This window comes from Vanessa cardui, chromosome 15, assembly GCF_905220365.1.
Source record: "Vanessa cardui chromosome 15, ilVanCard2.1, whole genome shotgun sequence".
In the NCBI taxonomy this organism is placed as follows: Eukaryota; Metazoa; Arthropoda; class Insecta; order Lepidoptera; family Nymphalidae; genus Vanessa; species Vanessa cardui.
Window position 1 is genome coordinate 6,618,102 of NC_061137.1, and position 19,037 is coordinate 6,637,138.

Sequence of the window (19,037 nt, forward strand, 5' to 3'; positions counted from 1 at the left end):
GGAAAATTAAGACTGTCGCTTAACGCAGAGTGCCCGACTAAAGGTTCCGCCATCCATTTATCTAAATGTATTTTATCTCGCCAGGGGCCCCATCGAACTATGGAGTTGGTGTATCCTGTATACGTTTGTCCTCTTCGGAGGGTTCGAAATACGATACCGTGATAAGATCGCTTCACATCTTAAAGGTGTCTTTAAATTGGAATAGTGAGTTATTCCGCTAACATCCGTCGCTTTATTACATGTTGTAGCATCACCGCTATACGCGTATGTAAATATATTTAAATAAAAGGTGGTATTTGCTAAAATGTTGGAAATAATTATATTTCTGAAATTTATCATAACCAAATTGTTAATCATGTGTCCACGGTACTCCAAAAGTTAATAGATCTCATAAATTGACTAGGACCCACTCATCAGTTATTCTACCGCCAAACAACAGTACTCAGTATTGATGTGTTCCGGTTTGGAGGTTGAGTGAGCCAGTGTAACTACAGGCGCAATGGACATAACATCTTAGTTCCCAAGGTTGGTGGCACATTGACGATGTAAGGAATAGTTCATATTTCTTCCAGCGTCATTGTCTATGGGTGACGGTGACCACTTACCATCAGGTGGCCCATATGCTCGTCCGTCAACCGATACCATAAGAAAACAAAATCCTGTTGACACATGCAGATTTCTCTACGAAATTTGCTATATCACTTCGACACACAGGTCAATATAATTTAAAAAAAAAAAAAATTACACATATATTATTTACCTATGTAAACTTTTTACTTCTTCTCTTGACTTATTATTTAATGAATTTTTATATTAACTTACATTGATTTTTGTAATATAACAATTTCAAAGGACGTGTCACATATTCTCTAGTTAAATAATTACTATGGTAGCAATGTCATTAATCTGAGAAGGTAGAATTTATTTAATTATAAAGGCGCTCCAAGGGTCCCCTGTTCTCTATGCGCCTCAAAGTAATGACGCGTACTAGGCTACGTTAAGTACATTACCTATTGTAAGTGTTCTTTGAGGTGCCTACTCTGTCGCAGATCTGACGCTTTCACTCTAATTATGAACCTTTCCTTTTACATTTGTGTCTTATATATTAGAGGAACACGGCCTTAATACTGTGTATTTCTTGGTCTTACTTACAATATTATAATAAAATACCGGTGATATATGAAAATGGAAACATGTACGTGCGAGTTGGTTTCAACATTTAAATTTTACGTAAGATAATTTCAAACGAAATAAACAATTCTACGGTATTATAGAACGCACTTCACAACTCTAATGATAATCTTAATATTTATATTAATTATTAAAATAAACCAGTAAATGTGACATTGTATGTTAATAAACATTTTTATCAATTTAATAAAATTATTTGGTTTAAATACTAACAGTTCAGTGGGAAATCTATAATCAATATCAAAATATTCTTTATTCAAGTAGGCCTTTACATCGTCATCTAACAAACTATATTAAGTGAAGCTACCACCGGTTCGGAATGCAGAATCTACCGAGAAGAACCGGCAAGAAACTCAGTAGTTACTCTTTTTCGACATTTAAAAATAGATCTATATAATCTATATAATCTTGTATTGAATAATGTGCCTTCTTACCGAAGTATTTTCCTGTAGAATTTTATTATAGAAAAGGAAAAAGAAAATTGTATTTAAAATAACATAACATCGTATGGAAATACTTATCAACATGAAGATCTTTACGGAATTTTTATAAATCACACACATTTTATTACATATTACTTACCGTCCTCGTTCATCTACCGACTAGCTTATACAGCTGCAGATCTTGAAATTCTGGGTTAAAATCCAAAAACAGCAGCGTTACTGCTGACACTGTTTACAACCCCGTCTTATATAAAGCTCGACCGTTGGTCATTTTCTTGAACGCTCTCTCGTTGTGCCAGATTAGTCATTAAAAAATGAGGAGTTGTGTGCCCACACTTGTGCACGCCAACATTATATGGGTATTAATACCGGCCAGCAGGACATTATACAACAAAAATATATATTATTATTATGAATAATAAATATAAACACAATTATTGATATTTATAGACTTCTAACTTTCTCGGCATATAACATTTAATTTAATATTCACCTTATTTATTATCTTGGCTGAAATTTTTGACACCCATTGCTACCACAAGTTAATTTGTATTTTATGTATTACATCAATATCACAAATATTAAAAACTAACATGTGACATGTAAAGCAATTTCTAAAATATAGTATGAGTTACAATTATAAATATACATATCGTGTGCTTAAAACGTACTGTCTTTCATTTGAATTAACTAAACAAATTGCCTGAAACTTCAAATAAAATAAAAAAGGTATGACTTTTTAAGAAATCGAATGTAATTCATGTATATACTAGCAACCTGTACCGGCTGAGATGAGAACTGATACTAAATATGCTACAGTTTTTTTTATTTTCGACATGTTAGAAACTTCTAAAATTATCTATGTTTCTTAACTAGATTGTCCATGAATATATACAAAAACCTTCCTCACGAATATATCTCTTATATTTTCTTCTATGATATACATAGTTTGGCGGACAAGCATATGGGTCACTTAATGGTAAGTGGTCACCATCACCCCTAGACAATGACGCTGTAAGAAATAATACAATTTCTTACATCATCAATGTGCCACTAACCTTGGGAACTAAGATGTCATGTCCCTTGTGCCTGTAGTTACACTGGCTCACTCATATTAAATATTAAAAACACGCATCAAAATACGTTGCGTAATTTATAGACCTAAGCATACATAGACAGCGGTAAGCGAGTTTGTTTTATACTATGTATTTATAAATTACTATTGCCCATAATATACGCACACTGAAAAAAGTTAAACAGATAAATTTCTGTACACGTTTTAGATTTGATAATTTATATTTGGATAAAATATCAAAGATCTGGTAACAATGACCAAATTAATGGTTAACCAATTTAGCGAAGATTTCATTTGCAGTGTAGATTTGCGGTGGGGTTTCATTTTCATTACGTTATAAATAGCAAATTTTAATCCATTAGTTAAGAGGATAATTGGTAACGCGTGGTCTGTAGAAGTTTAATTATTTTAACATAGAATAATTATCTAGTACTTATATTATTAACGATTTAAATGATCTTTTCATAAAGATTAAATAATTTAGTTGATTTATGTTTTCTTTATTCTAAATATATTACTTCAAACACAGATATGCTAATTTACTAAGAACTTATTGTTCAAAGATAGTTTTCTAAAGTTTAATTGAACAAATCAACAATGCTCCTTACTAAACAATATGAATATTTACCCAAGTAATATGAATATTATAACACCATCTACATTATATTTATATATAAATATTTATGAGGTAATTGGATAAAGAAACAAATTAAAATTAATGATAAAGAAGAAAGCACAAAGTGCGATTTTACGGCAGTTTCTATCTCATACAAATCTGTGGATCCAACTTTCGCCAGCGGTTTTTTCGACTCTATATGAATTGGTAATCTTCAAGAAAAGAGATGACACCTTTCCTGGTCCAGAAACGAGTATCCACTAGTCCGCCTTTGTTGCAGATATCCATAGGCGGTGGTAGTCACTTTCCATCAAATGATTCTCCTTCTCGTCTGAAACCAATATACCTAATAAAGATAATATTATTTAACTAATCACTCGATGACCATTTATATGATGTGATAATTGATTATATTTATATTAAATAGCCGTTATCTATTCGTGTGGAATTTACAAACATTTAATAAAAAACGAAACCAACTTCGCAAAACACGATCGATAATATGAGATCGAACAAAAAAAAATTATCGTTCAAATGTCTGCTTTATAGGTAACTAGATACCCGTCCGATTCTTTGCACGGATATAATGAGGATCTACATGACACGATTATAATGAAGGAGGTACATACAAAAAAGTCTTGTTATTTTAGGACCTTCGCGGGCATTAATAGAAGAACTTACTTTGGTGAGTTCTGCTACAAATTATTTTTCAATTAAAATATAGGTAGACGGACGGAAAATTGGGCTAGATGGCAAAGGGTCACCACCATCCAAAGTCATTGACGCTGTAATAAATATTAACTACTAACCCTGTAAGCTCGCCAACAACTTCGGGAAATAAAATGTTATGTCCATTGTTAGGTAATGTCATTAGAATCGAACGATAGACTTAGCAATGAACAGAAAACGAGAATCTTTTTTTTTTAAAGATACAACAAATGTGTTGAAGATTCAAATAATAACAACAGATACGCTAACTAAAGTTATGCCGGTCCCTTTTTGCTTAACATCTCCAAAGCGAATAGATTAGTGTTGCATATTTAATTAAATTCATTTTATTGCAAGCCCCCTGCAATTAATTGGGGTTGGGAGCAAAATAATTCAAGATACCTTTCACGTAATTAATGTAAGCAATTGCTACGAGTTTCTCAATATTGATGTTTGTTTCAAATGATCTAAATAAATTTACATTCTTAATTTAAAAATATGAATCTTAAACTATGCAGTTAGAATTAATAAATGCAATCCTCTTCGATTAAACATAAGTTCAAGGGATTATTCCACGACGATAGTCTAACGCGTGTTACTGGATACAAGGTTGATGGGACAGATTTAAGGGATGGTTAAGTTCCATTTGCGCGTCTACCTATTTGAAATTAAAAAAAAAGTCATATTCGAAAATTTCCGATGTTTTCATTCTTCTCACAAAAGGATTGATTGCAAACAATATATATTTCATTTGTACAAAAGAATCAATTTTCAAAAAATAATTCGAATATATTTAAGGTAACATGGTTACATGCAAAGTATTTAATATCATACTCTTGTTAAATCATATCATTCTGTGTTTCTCTCTCGAAAATTCTATTTTAATATAACGAGATTACGTTTGTGACATGATATAAAAAAAATATCAAACGAACTTAGCACTGTCTCTAAGCATAATGCGGCTTTATTTAAATGTCTCGTATTTTTACTGAGCTCGTATGTTTCTGCCACAGCAGGATAATATTCTTAAACACATTTTCACTCCACGAAAGCAGGTAAATAATATTATCTTGTATTAAATAATCTTCTTTGGACAATGTTATAATGTCATTGAGTTTTTTATTTATAATAAGAGTTCAAAGACATCAAAAATTATTATTTAAATAACTAAGATCTTACTTTCATAGTTCTCTCTTGAAGAGCTCTTTATGTTTTTCATTTATCGTTCACGTGAAATGAAGTGAAATAAATATTATATTACATTTCGTTTCGGATTTAATGAAATGATATATTAAAAACTGATTCACTATTTTGGGTAATATAAACATATTTTATTTAGTATTTGCATGCGATTTTTTTTTAATTCAGGCGTTAAGATTTTCGATGGGACGATGGCATCTCACCATTCGATACTTGACTGTCACAAAACACCTAACTCTAACTATTATACAGTAAAACCTTTTTTGGGGATATCGTGGGTATTAACAAATTGCTATTTTAATCTTAGGACTAGTAAGATATTATAATGTGTACGTCTGAGTTATAAATATGTATGTGTACTTACGAACAAGCATACATGAAAGTAATCTAATTATATATTCTAGCCATCTCTATTTTTAATTAATCATGTTGTAAGCAAGAGCACTCACACTAAAGCACATAGATAATTTTTCGTGAAGGCACCTCCCGTGAATGAATGAATGATTTTAAAGTTTATTACACTCAGTGTAATAAACTTCAAAATTTGCTTTAATCCGTTACACAGAAAAGTAGCATAACAATTCTGTAAAAAGAAAATAAATTGAATGCGTTGTTATATACTCTTTACATCTAGTAAAGATTTTAAAGTATTTTGATTCAGCTTATACTATAAAGGACCGTTTCTCAAGAAAGGATTTAGCGCATTATACCCGTCTGAAACAGGTCTACAGTATATCATAGTTACATTTAAAACCCACTGAGGCATACAAATAAAAGGTCTTACTAATAATATTTTTATCTGATTTCAGTAAAATAATTTTAATAAATAAACGATAATTTTATCACTTATACTTGACTGCTAAGCGGGATTTCACTGTCGGACTATAAAAACGAACGCAGGTGTTAATGTTCTAACATTAATTTCTGCTCTTTTAAGACGAGGCTTCTCGAATGCCCGGTTTTTTATTGCTTAAAGACGTAACACGTTACTCGATTACGCTTCAAACCATAAAGAACAGTCTCACAAGCTGACCACTCGTAAAGTATCCGAAATTGCTTTTAGAGCGAACATTTACACATGTTAAATTAATGTTTTATTTGATATATTAAATGATTATTGTTATTTTGTTTTGTAATAACAGCAAAAGTAAAATTTCAAGATTCGAATTTGGAATATATGACCACATTTTTTTTATTTTATTGATTAGCATTAATAAAGTCTACGTGCCTAGCAAAAATATTTAGGTACTTTAAATATAAAGAAATGCGTTTACTTTCAAATATATTTTTAAGTAGTATTTGTTGTTATGTTGTTGTTGTTGTATATACAACTTTTACTTGAAGATTTCTAGCAATAAGGTGTTAAAAACGAAATTTCAATGTTGCTACCTCATACAGTCTTGAAAGGAAATTGAACTGTCAAGTTTTTCTGCTATGAACTGGTACTGATATATGACCAGTATCCCTTGACACTTCGTGAAACCTGAAACGTTACCGCTTTCCTTGAGTACAACTTACAACAAAATAACATTCGTTTCACTTACGCATAGCAGCTATAATCGCATAATTGAAATCCTAGTCACTTCGTAAAATTGTTCTCTTCTTCGTTATTTACAGATTAGGCTGGAAATAAGTAGTTGGAATTAAGCCTCGTAGACAATTTTATTATACTAAAATAGAACGAATTACTTCTTTAATACAGCAACTGCGTATTGGACAACTAAAATTACTACTTAAAATGGAAATGTGAGAAATCAATATTCTCATGAGACATCCTCTGAAATCCACTTATGAAATATCCATAAATAGTCCTCCGGCGACTTTATTTATTTCTCTAGGAGACAGAGAAAGATCAAATAGCCTTTGTCCTCCCCTTTTTACTTATTCAAACAAAATTACATATGCCAGCTTCTGAATCGCCATCGCCCGAAATTTTACGCGCTAGAGATAGTGTCATGAATATAAATCTATCGTAAAGACACCAAGGAGAGGCCAGCTGAGTTTACGGCATGGCTCACTTTGCATTCTTTGTACAACGGCCCTTTATGGTCGCTTTATGGACTCAGGTCCTTTGCATAAAGCCTCAACGCTGGTCCTAATGTATTAAGATCGGTGTTCACGAGAACTGGATTATTTTTCACACCATCATGGCATCCATTGTTAAACACCACACAAGATTACGATGAACCAATACTAACATTGTACGATGAATACGTAAATTATGGTCCAAAATTTACGGTAGTGAATATACTTGGAAATAATCACAACGGTGGATTTAATCAAAGCGTTTACATATAAAAAGTGTTATTTTAAACGCCGAAAATTCTTAGCGCCTGCAACGATCCCTGTTAACTATTAATCCCATTTTCTTTTGCTGGAGATAACGAAACTCATTTAAGATATCTCGCGAACGCCTTTCAGCCGTTTTGGGGGTGCAGTCGTGGAGCGGGCAGCGCCGGTGATGGAGTCGCGTCGTCTCGTATTAAAAGTATAATGACTTTAAATTAATTAAAAATGCAAGATTTATATTCATTACAAAACAAAATATAATAAACTCTATTATAAGCTTCGTCATTGTGAGTCTAAAATATCTACAATTTAATATTATAATCACATTGTCAATGTCAATTTGTGATTTAATTTAAGACGGATAAAAATAAGAATTAGCTTACTACGCATAAGATACATTAATAGTACACAAGTGTGTGGGCACTAACACATCTTTATTGATTAAACATATATATATTTGCCTATTGTCATATTCCGAGGAATAGATTGTTATTAGAAGTAGGACTAATTGTCAGTGTAGTTTTTTTATGTGCCATATAAGTCCCGTGTTTCTCTTTACTAACGAAATTAGAATTAGTTAAAAGTTATATACTGTCTCTGTACGAATAACTCTTTTAATTTTAAAAATTAAAGAATTTGCGACACATCAAACTAGTTATAAATCCGATCTCCACAGATTTCTTTATTCTTTAATACCTTCGTATTTCGTCTCGGAGACCAAAGGTTTCTCTTTATGTCTAATAAAATTTTCTTCAAAGTATTCTTAATTGAAAATTCAAATTTATGCATAAGCTCTGATTGTAGCATTGTGAGGTGCTGGCTACAGGCGTTTACGAGAGCTACGAGATGCCTTTGTAAATTATACGAGATTAGTTTGACGATGGAAATAAGTTAATTTTACATCACGCCTTAGCAAAAATGTTAACAAGTAAGAATTTTGCACGACACTCTAATTAATAAGTGTCGTAATTAAATTTCCTATCTCGCTTACAATAAATATATTCCTTTATGAGTTCTAAGATAAGGAATCAACAAAAAGCAATAATATTCAAATGAATGTCTTGAGTTAAATATAACAGCGAACAACATTGATAAATATAGCTTTAAACTAATTAGTTTACCCCCTGCCATGAGTGGTATATGAAGTATTTTTTAGTAAAAATATATAAACAATAATTAGGCATTTCTACTATACGTTCGAAAAAAAAAACTTTATTTTAAAATAGTAACCGAGTGTTAAATATATGTATATGTGATATATGTGTTTGTGCATACGATTGCATTTCCTTTTATTATTCTCCTGAGGGCCCTTTTCCGGGGATAAAGGTACCATATATTGACCCCAAGAGTTGTTCGAGCTATCATCATAGCAAGTTACTTAAAAATCCTTGTAGTGTTGTCTTTATTGCATTTACAATGAAAAGAAACTCCTTAATAATTATATTACAATAATTTTCATGCCACAGCACTATTTTCGTAATTAATTAAATTAATGATGAAAAAGTGAGTTTCTGCCGGTTCTTCTCAATAGAATCTGATTTCTAAACCGGTGATAGTTTTATATTTAATTCTACTCTGTACTATGAATAAAGTGCTTTTAAGAGCCTACTTAAATAAAAAATACAGTAAAAAGTAGTTATTATTACAATCTTAAATTTATATTCATAAACGAACGCTGTTTTTTATTGCGTTCCTCTTTCCTTATACTAATGATTTTTAACAACGTAATAAAGCTGAATATTTCACGTACTTAAAGTTTTGATCCTCAACTAACGGCTTAAGCCCATAGGATTATGTAAAGTTTTAACTAAAGTATCGATTTTGCATGAGACTTGAAGAATCTTTGAGTTTCGGTAACTTGTTTAACATATTTTCATATCAAGAACATTATTGCGTTATTATTTAAAAAAAAAGTCTTATACAAATATAAAGGTAAAATTAATTTATTTTGTATGGAAATGATGATCTAAGTAAAAAATTATATGTAGTAGAATATTCCTTAGTATTTCATCATCATCATCATCATCATCGGCCTGATCTTGTCCACTGCTGGACATAGGGCTCTCCAAGTGCACGCAACTGTGGTCTTTATCCGGCTACTCGCATCCAGCTCCTGCCTGCCGTCTTGCGTATATCACCACTCCACCGTGCCTGAAGACGTCCTACACTACGTTTACCGAGACGCGGTCTCCACTCTAGAACACATTTTCCCCAACGTTTGTCGGTTCTACGACAAATATGGCCAGCCCACTGCCACTTCAGTTTACTAATCCTTAGTATTTGTACCGTTTTAATTGTACCCATGTGAAGCCAGGGCGGTTCACAAGTCTGTATAAGAAGTATCATTAGACCGTATGTTGCAACGTTCTAAACCAAATAAAAGAGAAAAAGGTAGTTCTAGAGATATTTGTATGATTTTAGTTAATTTTTGTCATAAATTATTATAAAAATATTTCATAACATGTTAAATTTTTTCATAGCATAGATTTCCTTCCTTTAAGAAACCTTTAATTCGCTTGTTTTTTTTGTTTCTGTGGGTAGGAACATAGCACAGTCCAATTTACGTTGTTAAATATTACGGAATAAAATAATTATGTTAAAGGGTTAAAAATTTGACAAAATAAATCTACTTCTTACGAATATCAAATCAAATAAATTAGGTAGAGTTCAGTACTGTTTGTCCGCTATCCGTTTTATGATAGGCCCCAGTAACAAACATATAACAAACGATTAATAAATAAAAAATAAAAAAAGCAATAGTTTTTTATTAACTAACAGGAAGTTTTAACTCAAAGCACTTACGATCGCCAGTGTACTAAAACAAAAGAATTATGACTGTAACGTACGTGGTGTGTTTTATCTTTAGCGCGAATTTTTTTTTGGAAACTATGAGAGTAAAATTTCAGGTTGAAATTTGAGGGCAACATTTCTATATGTAACATGAAAAAAAATCTTTCGTACGCAAAAAGGATGGCACGTAGATCATTGTCTAGTGAGAAAAAAGGACAAAACTATCCTATAAATTTCATTCGCGTCAGGTGTAAGAACAGTAAGCATTCTATGTTCAAGTCACTATTGGTTTAAATTGTTAGATATATTGTATATTCGACAGAAGTATAAACGATTGTGTAAACGACTACAAACAACATCAAACACAGTCAACAATAAAACCCTCTTTGGCACTTATGTTTATGTTAAGAAGCTACGAAATTTACGAAAATAAAATTCATTCATTCATTGAAAACATTACGATAGAATCTACGAGGTGAGAGCGATCGGGTATAATAAACAAATCGTTGTCAAATGATAATTCCGTGAAATATCTGTTTCAATTGGGGCTTCACAATCGGAAAACGCGCCCTCTTCCGCACATAAATAATCGCCCGACGTTTACTTCGGTACGGAAGTTTGATAAGGCTAGATGAAATTCTCTTTCTGTATGTATATATTTATAAGTATACTATCATAATCGCAATGTTTTACAAAAAAAATATTATTTAGAACTCAAAAATATTTTAATTTCCGTAAAATTTAATAAAACGGAACATTAAATTGAATCAATTATTTTTAAGTTGTGTAATAATTTTTAAGTTTAATTTCGTTTAGCGAGATAAAATCTCATTTGAGTAATTTGTGAAATTATATAAACATACATTTCTTTTATAAAAGCAATGAAACATAATAATCTATTTATTATTTTCTATCGTTAATTTTAGATGTCCACAGCGGTTTATGAAAGCTAAAATAATTTCATAAAAGCGTTATATCTTTGCCGGGTCACGTAAGAGGGCGCTTCGGGGGAAAATTACATTTTGTTTGGCCACGTTCACGGAGACATGGGACAACTCAGTTAACGAGTGTTCAGGATTCTCCGTAATTCTTTCATATCTCTCCGCGAGAGATAAGAGAGTTGAGAAATCTTTTAAATCGGTAACTCGGTTATTGTTTTGCGGTCTAGTCGATATTGAATAAAACATTTTTCGGTTATTTTGTTTAACAGAACTTTGGGAAGGATTGTAATATAACAATGATTACATAACAGGCGTTATTGCTTTGTTTCAAATATTAATAATTATTCTTTCACAGTTATGAATACAGTTACTTAAGACTCGACTTTATTGTTATACTTAAATTTTACAACGAAATAATTCCAACAATTTCTAACATCGTAGATCCGTAATTTCTGCCTCCAATTTCCCTCACCTTAATCCTCATAAATAACTTAATCAAATTGGTATCCTTATCTTCTATATAATAAAATGTAACAGAACTGTCTTTGAACATTTCTATATGAATCCTTGTTAATATTTTGAAATATTAATATCATGAAATTCATTTATTGAGTAAATAATGTCTATTTCTTTGTCAACGCATTACACTAAAGCTACTAAATAGATTTTTGTATAAGTTACCAGGATGATATGTTAAAAAAGTGTACTATACACTATTTTTATATTATGTGGTCAAGATTATAATCTTAATAATATTATTTGGGTTATACATATGTATATAAAGTGTGAAGTCCATAAATAATAAAAATGTTCTAACAGTGCGTTAGACTCGAACCTAAAAAGACCACGTGATTGAAAAAGAATGCGTGTTGTTACCGCAAAATTATACTGATAAAGTAAAGTCAAGTGTAACACTTTATATTTAATAAAAATTCTTCATTTCTTGGAATGTGAACTATTTTAACTACAGATCGTTTTGTGTGTGCCTATTATAGTATAGTTACTTTAAATATATATACATATTCTTTACAGGTTACATAATGTTAATTAGTTTTTATTTATTAAAATGAAATGTTATGTTTGAGAAATTTTGCTTAAAATTATTATTTCAGTTTCATTGTAAGTTATTTTTAAGAGGGGAGAAGTAATATCAGATAATACCTTGTTTTAATTTCAAACCGTAAATAATAATTTGGTCAATTTTCTCCATACCATTTCGGTTGCGTGCTCAAAGTTTTTATTAGAATTTTATTGTTATTTAGGCGTGTTTGTTCCTTGTTTCAGATTAGATCGGCGTTTTAAAAGCAGCCGGGCGCTAATGTGAGTTTCTGAATTTTCTCTTGTTTACATAAAGAAAATGTAATTGAAATTTCCCTTTGCTGCCGTTGCAGAATTTATATGAAAAGTTTGATGTTTGCATGCACGATGTTTCACGATAAAGTTTCGGGTCCAGTCCATCAACTAGCGTAATGACAAAATCCCTGTGTAAGTGCGATGGCCAGATACGCTTTCGTAATGCGAAACAAAACTACTGGCTAGCGAAAGTTTCCAGAGGGAAATTCAACGAGAGTCAACGGGAAGGTATCCCAAAACTATGAGCGTTAAGAAACTTTTATGAGCGGCCTAGCCGTTTAACCGCGAGTCAAGAGCTAATCCCACTAGCCGGCTACAACTACGGCGCACCTGAGACCGGCTTTTTATTTCTCATTCACATTTCCACCTAATTTTAGCCCGCCGCAAAGGCTGTTGAGGTGGGTTGAACTTTGTCGGGCGTCATAAATTTATTTAACGGCCTGAAGGCAATAAGAGGTGGAGTGTAAAAAGAAAAATACGATACCAACGTGCCTAGCCGTTATTGCAATTAAACAGAGGAAGTAAATCTTTCAATACGAGCGCAGGCGTTCGCCTCCCGTTTCCTGCTTTAATTTATCGCTTTGTTTTAGTCAGTGGCGCATCCAATTGACGGATTGCTATGTATTTGATTAAAAAAAGCTTAGACTCTTTCAATTGTCAATCCATTACAAAGGTGTTTTCACACTGTTAACTATGTCGCAAATAGACGTAACCGTTAATGGTATAAGATTTATGCTAGCAAAATATACCGTAACTATTATATTAAAAAGTTTACATTTCTTAAAAATAATAATTATTTAATTGTTAATTTTATTAAATCTTTCTCAAATATGAAAGGTGAGATAAAAATAAACTATTTTACCCTGAATATTTTTTATAAGTCATTGGCATTCCCTTTAGCATCTGAAAATTTGATACGAATTATATTGCGTTGTTAAACTTCTTAGATATAATAAGAAATTCTAAAATTTTAAGCTGATTTAAAATGCTTATATTGAATAAGTTGATTGTGGTTTTGAATACATTATTTTTCTTTTGAAATATATACTCAAATCCATGTTAAAATATTTAATAACTTGTGCTGTAAAAACAAACCTGAGATAATTTTTAATTCTTAAACTTTCCAAGTCTTTAAGCCTCCATTTTGGTAAGCCTTGTAAGCAAATCGTGAAATTTTGTGGCAACAGGAAAATGAAGGGACGAGTGTAAAATTCAAATTGCTTAATGGTTCGCGAGCAAGCATTTCATTTTCCATTCGAATTGATACGTAATTTAGAGCTGCGTGCGCGCGTAAACGATGCGAACTCGTTTTGTTTACTAAGCTTTCGAGCTGAGCTGTTCCTTATATGTATTTTATAAAACATTTAAACTAAAGTATTTTTAGTGTCAGAACTCCTTAATCTTAAATTACTATAAAACGCGTTGCATTGAAAGTTGACCTTTCAATTTTACTTTTATCGCGTCCGAGATATGTAATTCAGAACTAAATATTTTTAAATAGCTTGAACGCGCTCCTTAATCAGTGTTTATAGATTTATTTAAGGAGAGTTACTAAAAGGAAAAACAAGTATCCTAATAATCTTTTAATACTGTATAAAATTAAAAATACATCACAAATATTTCTACGGAAAAACTAGATTGAGGATAAAATATTTCCATTTCTAAAATTAGGTTTTCTTAACGAAAGTGAAGTATAAATGTTCTAATATACATAAAATATGATTAAGGTATTCCTAAGAATACAAAAAACCAAACTCATACGTATGTACAAACATTTTCCGTAACTTATAGTTGTATTCTGTTTATATTAGTTAATAAATTAATAATTAATCAATAGAATCGAAGTAACCAACTCCAATCGCAATCATTATCTGTTATTAGAGGGGATGGATAAATATAACTATTTCAATTAGCCGATTGTACGCGTCGTAGTACATAACACAGAGTGTTTAAATATTCATAGCCTGCGGTATTGATTCCACTGCGTCTAGGGTCATATAGCTTCAAATCGGAAAATTACATGTCACTTTTCTTTTTGGGTCAAACTAAATACTCTAATTAATAAACTTATATCAATCATGTTAATAATGTATTTAAGTTATGAATTCTAAATTAAAAAAAAAAAAAATTCTACAAAGTAAATTTTAATGCTGTCTGGTCATATCTGGTCTCACGGAATCGCGACGGAATTTAAAAGATAGGACAAGACCCATGAGGTGAAGAAGCCTGACATGGGAGCCCTGTACTGTTTCCGACAGATAGGCGAATAACACTTGGAATAGCGATGCTGCCATACTCACTAGCGACGAGAATGGTGAGTGTTGTAAGACCTTCACCCCCTGAGGACACTCCGTTAAGCTGCAAGAGGCACACAGCTCAGGAGTCTACGGATAGGCTTAGAATCTAATAAGGGAAGATGATGCAAAACACTGGGATATTTACAGATCTACCTTTGTGTATTAATAGCATTTGAGTGGTAGGCGACTTAATTACTCTACACTCTAGAACAGACCAAAAGGTCATACTATTAAAGCATCAAACACTTTGCAATCTTTTAGTGCCTTATCAGTAAAAGGATTGCAAAATATGTTTCACAGTTTTTAAATGTAGTATATATTATAAGTAAAAGTATGTTTATTTTTTGTGACAGCCCTAACTATAGTTGTGCCTACACCCCACTGAAAGATGTTATCGGTCTCCGCACCCATATTATTACAGGCGATGATGCAGTGTATTCGTGTCCTAAGAGTAAACACTGTTATTATGTTGATCTTTCAACTGTTAACTTTTTATTATTTACTATTACTATTGTATCGTACATATAATAATGTATTTCAAAAATACTGTATTTAACTTTTAGAATTTACAAACCCAGCACTAAAAGTCCAGCTGGCTCAAAATTCTGTAACAAGATCTGGCCTACACATATACGACTATATACTCGTAAATATCATTTACGTAATATTAATTCCTAAGACTATTTAAATACCAAATTTATTAAATCTGCACCAGAAACCATAGAACGTCCACATTTGACCCGTAAATCTCTTATAAAAATAGCACTAAAAGCATTTTATATCCTCGTTACCAGATACTAAGCTGCTAAATAATTAACAAGTTTTAATAACTTTCCTCATAAAAAATAAAAACACGAGTCCTGAAGGTGAGTTATTACGTTGAAATGAAAGTAGATGGTAAGTACGTTCTTTTATTACTTGGTGTAATTAGACGTGCTTTGGAGTATTTCAAGATATCGTCCTTGGGAAAAAATAAAACTTAGATTAAATCGAGTTGACTTTTTAGTTTTCTTTGACCCAAACAGCGTTCTATTTTCAAAAACCCCTACTTCTGAGCAACAGCTTTATCTCGTGTTAAGGCTATTGAGAAGTCCTACCACGCTGAGAGGACTGTCTGTTAAAAATGCTTATCATTATTACTCACAATTTCTTCCCATATAAACACATATCGGTCTAAATGAATTATTATTACCAAAATGAAGGCCATCGATGCTATTAAGGTATTTCTACAGATTTTTAGGAGGAATATTCTCGAATGTGTTTTTATTTACTTAGAACAACCAACAGTAGATACAATAACACATTGAATACATACAATATAACAACTTAAATCAAGGAAAATGTTCTACTAATTACAGGTAGTCTCGGCATGCACTTATAACATAACAATACACATATTTTATAAAATATTTTTAAGTGAAAACAAATACATATAACAATTCGACTAAACTATTAAATAATCAAGAAATATTATTAATTAATAATTAGAAAAAATTTTGAACTTTAATACCTACAAATAGTAAATAATAATGAAATCATCAGTAAATTATATAGCACGTAATTGATCGATCTATGACGTAATCGATTCATGTTCAATAATAATCAGAACACAATCTCATATCTAAATTAATGAAGGACCATGTCCGATTCCCTGGATTCAATTATATGGAATCGAACTGCCTAATGCTCGGCGTGCACAAAGACTGATGCCATTTATACTCCGATTACTTGATTGTCTTTATCAGATTCTAATTAAGATAATTCGCTAATTGAATACGTATTATTAACGTTTATCAGCTAATATTAGAGATTGAAGCTTAGAACGCATCGTTTCATCAAAATTAGAATGGGTTTATAGATAAGATTTAAATACTATACCATGAATTTTTTTTTCATAATATAATTCAATAAAAAATATTTCTAATGATAAACTTATCGAATTTCAAACAATAAATTGTAAATATAACGTAAATAAACATAGACAAAAACAAGTGAATTAATAATTCTTAACAAGATTTTAAATTAACATGGATATCTTATTATTAAAGTTATTAATTTCGGGTGTTCTCGTGAACAAGACATTCGTAAATAATGTCAAAATATCGAGCTCCACCGAACAAAAATAAATAACATGGTTAATATCCCGAAATTAATAACTTTAATAATAACAATTCTTGAGTTTTTAAACGATTAATACCTACGCTTAAAAAATGTATGGATACCATCCGATAAGCCTCAAACATAATAAAATAGTTCAGCCATTTAATAACCAAGCAAAATGTAATGTCTTATTTTGAAGCATATATGTATCTTAAAAACGTCTAATCGCCAAAAATAGATAATTCATAACCATAATCAAGTCAAAGTCAAAAATGTTTATTCAATATGTCTAGAACTGATTATTACACTTTCTTATTGATAGTCAAAAATGTACCAATCTCTATTCTATTCTTTTGTATTACCAAAATAATTCTTTTTTACTTTATATTGCAATACTTTTTATCAAAACCCTTCTGATAATTATTATTTGATATTTTTATCATAACCCTACTTTATACGTTCAAATAGACGTTAACAGTATAAAATACAGCCAGTATAACATAATAAGGGTCCATTGAATTATGCGTACAATCTCAAAACAAAATCGTACTTATATTATTAATATAATATAATATAAATATAACAGTGTAAGAACAGTAGTGTGTCTGTTTGTTACCTCATCACGACGAAACTATTTAACCGATCGCATTGAACGTGATCTGGTTAAGGCACATCAATTACAAAATCATTGAGGAAATAATAGTCGTAGTCGAAGTCTGAGCTGAGATGGCCCAGTGGTTAGAACACGTGCATCTTAACCGATGATTGCGGATTGAAACCCAGGCAAGCACCACTATACTTGTATGTGCTTAATTTGTGTTTATAATTCGTCTCGTGCTCGGAAGGAAAACATCGTGAGGAAACCTGCATGTGTCTAATTTCAAATCTGCCACATGTGCATTCCACCAAACCCGCATTGGAACAGTGTGGTGGAATATGTTCCATACCCTCTCCTTAATGGAAGAGGAGGCCTTATCCCAGTAGTTAGTTACAGGCCGTTACTTTTTTTTTACTTTTTTTAGTCAAAGTCACATCTAGTTCAAATTATAAAATCATTTGTTAACAGATTTGCTATTACATCGGAAATACACATCATTGAAATATAACATATTTTGTACATTTCAAAAATTTAATACAACAACAAATCGATCATATCAATAATTTCGTAAGTATATTTATTTATGAAATAAACGTAAACCTTATTACGTTCAATAAACAGAACTCATTTCGAATCGTGAGGCAGCTTGACGTGATATAAACATATTGTATTATATTATGCAAATTAACGATGATTTTCATATGTGCATATGCAAATCTGGAAGCACAGGTGTCTAGTGTTTATACAACTGATTTAATAACTGGGCTCATCGTGAATCGAATCAGGGTTGTATGCAGAATATCAATGATATGCAACGCATTAGTGGAATAGACAGAAAGCAAACAATCGGGGGTCGCATTCGAGAGGACGAATTATAACTTATATTGTAATTACTTTTATTATAAACTATATCTCGTCGTTTATGATTTTTATATCAATTTTATAAGCAATAAAATGATTTGTTTGTGAATTAAATCAAGGGATAAATGGAATTTAAAATATATATATTGATATATTGTACTTCAAGAATTTGAAATCTACTTCAGACATAAATGAAACATTTTAATAATAAAACAAATTGTTTTTTTAAGCCATTTTACGAGTATTTTTTAATTTAACAAATGTGAAAACTTATTTGTTGTGACGTTACTAAGTAGAAAGTGTATTAAATTTGGAATATTTAAATAATGTTCAAATTTCAATAGAATGTTTGTGAATAAAATATCCAATATGATTGCTTTCAAGCTTAACCTGTTTTTTTTGCATTTGAATTTGAAATGATACATGTTATTTTTTATGCAGTTAGCTTCCGCAGATATTAAATTTTCACGTAGTTTTTTTGTTTTGATAGACAATATGTAGTTTGCCCACAACACCTGTTATTTCCGCCCAAGGTCAGAAATGTCACGTAGCCTCATAAAGTTACCGCGTTGGCG

At 31.1% G+C, this 19,037-nt stretch overlaps 1 protein-coding gene across 1 annotated transcript in view; it reads left to right on the forward strand.

Moving 5' to 3' along the window:
* The window catches only part of LOC124535947 (semaphorin-2A), a 220,792-nt gene that overhangs the window by 20,542 nt on the left and 181,213 nt on the right, over positions 1–19,037 (forward strand). The window contains exon 2 of the mRNA XM_047112363.1: positions 12,538–12,573. The gene's annotated coding sequence lies outside the window, so the exon portion shown is untranslated. The remainder of the gene's footprint in view (positions 1–12,537; positions 12,574–19,037) is intronic.